The following is a 3,444-nucleotide window of genomic DNA, read 5'->3' on the forward strand; positions in this document are numbered from 1 at the left end:
TAATTGTCGCTCCTTGTCCCTGGCCTCCAATTCTTCATAGATTGCTCAATTCCCCTCTTATATACCTCTTTCACTAAAAATCTAGCATCTTTCTTCTTCACATCTTGTTAGTTTCACTGCTCTTTCTCTCTTTCTTCTACTTCCTTCAAACACTTTTTCGCTAACTCTCCTCTCTTTCCCGCCCTTAACTTGGTCTCAAATTGCCATGCCCTTTTATCCACTTTAGGACTTAATTTATGCTTTTGCGGTTCTTCTCTCACTATATATCCCGATGTCCTCCAGTCTATCCCTAGCATCCACCTTATATACCTTTCTTGTAAACTCTGAACCCTACTATATTTCAATAACATATCCTTCATTCTTCGCTACAGTCGTTTCTCTACTCTTCTTGCTTTTTACTATTTCTTATTTCCTTATCACCCTATTTCAATGTTTTTTTCCCTTACTTCTGTATTCATCCGCTATTTTCCTTAACTTATACTGCATATTTCTTTCTACCCACGTCAAATCATCTTCTATTCTCTCCGGGCTTTCATATAACAACCCCTTCTTTGTCATCACGTTCCTCTTATGTTTCCATTTCTTTAGTTTAACTAAATACAATTTTTTCTGCTCTTCGCGTTTCCATTTATACTCTTTGCAATTCCTCAAGCGTTACCTCACCCTGATACTGCAATTTCGTCCGTGCATCCCTTCCGTGCTAATCTCTCCCTAAACCTCCCTGTAGCCTCTACTCGACATCACATGCGTGTACATTGCATGTAGCTGAAATCACAATATGATGCATAGGGGCATGATTCATATTCCTCCATATGGTCTTTACTTCTTCATGCCTTAACTCGCTATACTTGTGGATCTTGGTTGTATAAGTTGACTGCAAATTTCAGTTAAGTGGACACGCAATGTCGATGATGTAGACTCTTCCACCTTGTTTTTCTGGCATCACGATGTCAGGTCGATTAACTGGGATGTATGGATCCGGTTGGATAGTAGCATCCCAATATAAGATGTAATCTTCACCTTCTAAAACTGTCACTCGAATGTATCTATAAAAAGGCATTCATTCTTTTAAGAGTCCTACGTTTAGGTCAAGTTTTTGACGTATAATGCCCGCCACATCATTATGTCGCTGGATTCATTGGTATCTCCACATAATCGGCACCAATCAACCACGTCCTAATGTATCATTTGTTTGTGATAATTTCTGGTGCTGACAACCTAGTCCTGTATCGCAATGACGAATTCTTCCGTCTCTGACACAAAAACGCTTTCTTAGCGAAATATTGGACGTCTTACTATCCACTTAATGTTGATCTAACGTTTTGGGGTGTTTGCCGTGGATAGCTTTCTGCCTGCATTGTATTTCTAATTCCTCTATGGCTTCTTCCCTGATATTCAAGGCCCCATCTGAGGACGAATTCAAGGGTTACTGTGTTACTTGTGACTCACACAGTTTTTTGGCGTCTGTAACGCCCCTACCCCCTCTATGTCGTGGTAAAACTACTCTTTGAATCGCTGAACTTTTTTATGCATTTGGTGCTTCGAACCATAGTTCACTGAAGGAGCCTCCTTGGACTATACCCGTCGTAAAGCGTATTGATCCAGTTATCCCTGGTTGTCCATGATCAAAATACTTGATTCTTGTACCCTAGAGCAGCGATTCCCAAATTTTTTTCGCTCTTTCTGGGGAGCGATAAGGCCGCCACCCTCCAATTTTTTTCATAATACCTAAGCCCAAGGGGGGACACTTGATAGCCTGTGATGCGGGCATGTGCTGGCTTGTCGCGCTCGACTTTCCCATTATAGGAAAATTAGAGCCGATTAGGAAAAATCGAAAATTTAGTTAAATATTCATCAGGGAATTTTAATAGGCAGCGTTAGATTTTCTGGGCTATGACGAGAACATTAGAAAAAGATAGAAAGAAATCGGTTAGTAACTTTAAAAGTTATTGCACTTTTGTTACGCTGCAAAGTAGTCCAGCAATGTATTTTCTTGGACAAATTTAGTGAAAACATTAACCGATTTTTATGAACTTTTTTTCCATATTTCTAAAATTATATAACGAAATTGATTCAGCTCATTTAAATTTAATTATGTCATATCTTCATAACTTCAGTTAATGTAACAGGTCTCAATTTTAGAACAATGAAAGGCATTCATGCTAGGTCAAAAAAAATAGACTCATGCTCACAGCGGGGTCCCTGCCTTGGAGCCTATTAAGCTACCCGGCCCGGGGTGGCATCCCCCTACCGCCGAGTAGCCACCCTACCCAGAGTAGTGGTTTGGGAATTGCTGCCCTAGGGACTTATCGCATGACTTAGAAAGTCAATAATGCGTGGCCAGATTTTGTAAAGTTGTAAGACTTCAAGAAAATAGTCATACGGCATGAAAGGAAACGCTTGTTTGTAGTTCATGTATGCCCATGTTATGCTTACGAGCTTGAGTCGTGGCATCAGCGTCTATAGTCACTAGATATTTACAGCCTCATGAATTTTGACAACATCCTTTTTGTCCTTCTGTAAGAATGTCATTCTCGTCGCAATAAGAATATATATTACCTTATCTGCAATGATAGCTGTAAGACATTTATACATTGTTGGAAGACAGGTTATTGATCGAAATTCAGTTGGATTTTGAGCGGTTGGTTTATCAGTTTACACAGACGTAGTACCCTGGATCATGAAGCCTGATCTCATATCTGGGTATTCAACGATCTTCTAAAAACACCTTGAAAACGCAAGATACATAAGCGTGGGTCAACCGCGGGTTGAGCGTGGAGTGAGCATTTCTCAAGGTTGGGTAAATGTTTACCCACCATCGTCCCACGATTTTCCCATGGCTATAATCAATGGGTCAAGCATGGATAATGGCCCCACTGCCATGCTTCGCGCAGGGTCGAACGTGATTTGGTTGAAATTGAACTTTAGCAATATTTCCAAATATGGGCAAAATCAGCTAAATTGTCCTCACTTTTTAGAAAGGATTTGTCAATACATATTTTCTTTCATTCGACTTTGCATGATTTTTTAGGAACCCGCATGAAAGAAGTTTGCATGGCTCGAGCATGCTAAGACACTTTAAAATATCCGGTTAAAGCATCAGTCAGGGCTGAATACTAACATGGCGCAAGCCTTGCTCTTGTCCGTCTCCCATTCTTACGACACGCTAAACACAAATGAATATTCTTAAGGTCATGTAAGTATCAGAGAAAATTAGCTTGCTTTCAAAATGAAAACCTTAGGTTTGCCAATAGTCTGGACGTCTCTAAATGATAAGTTCACTGCCCAAGTGCACCGGGTCGCGCACTAGGTAGCTTAGCACGTTTTATACAAAAACTTTTTAAGAACTGAAATTTTGCTAACTGCAAAAATAACTACCAATGGTGAGTGGATGATCTGGGTGAACTGGATCAAGCACCAGGTACTTTATTACGTATTCTACGA

This window comes from Belonocnema kinseyi, chromosome 3 (assembly GCF_010883055.1).
Source record: "Belonocnema kinseyi isolate 2016_QV_RU_SX_M_011 chromosome 3, B_treatae_v1, whole genome shotgun sequence".
NCBI classification, from domain to species: Eukaryota; Metazoa; Arthropoda; class Insecta; order Hymenoptera; family Cynipidae; genus Belonocnema; species Belonocnema kinseyi.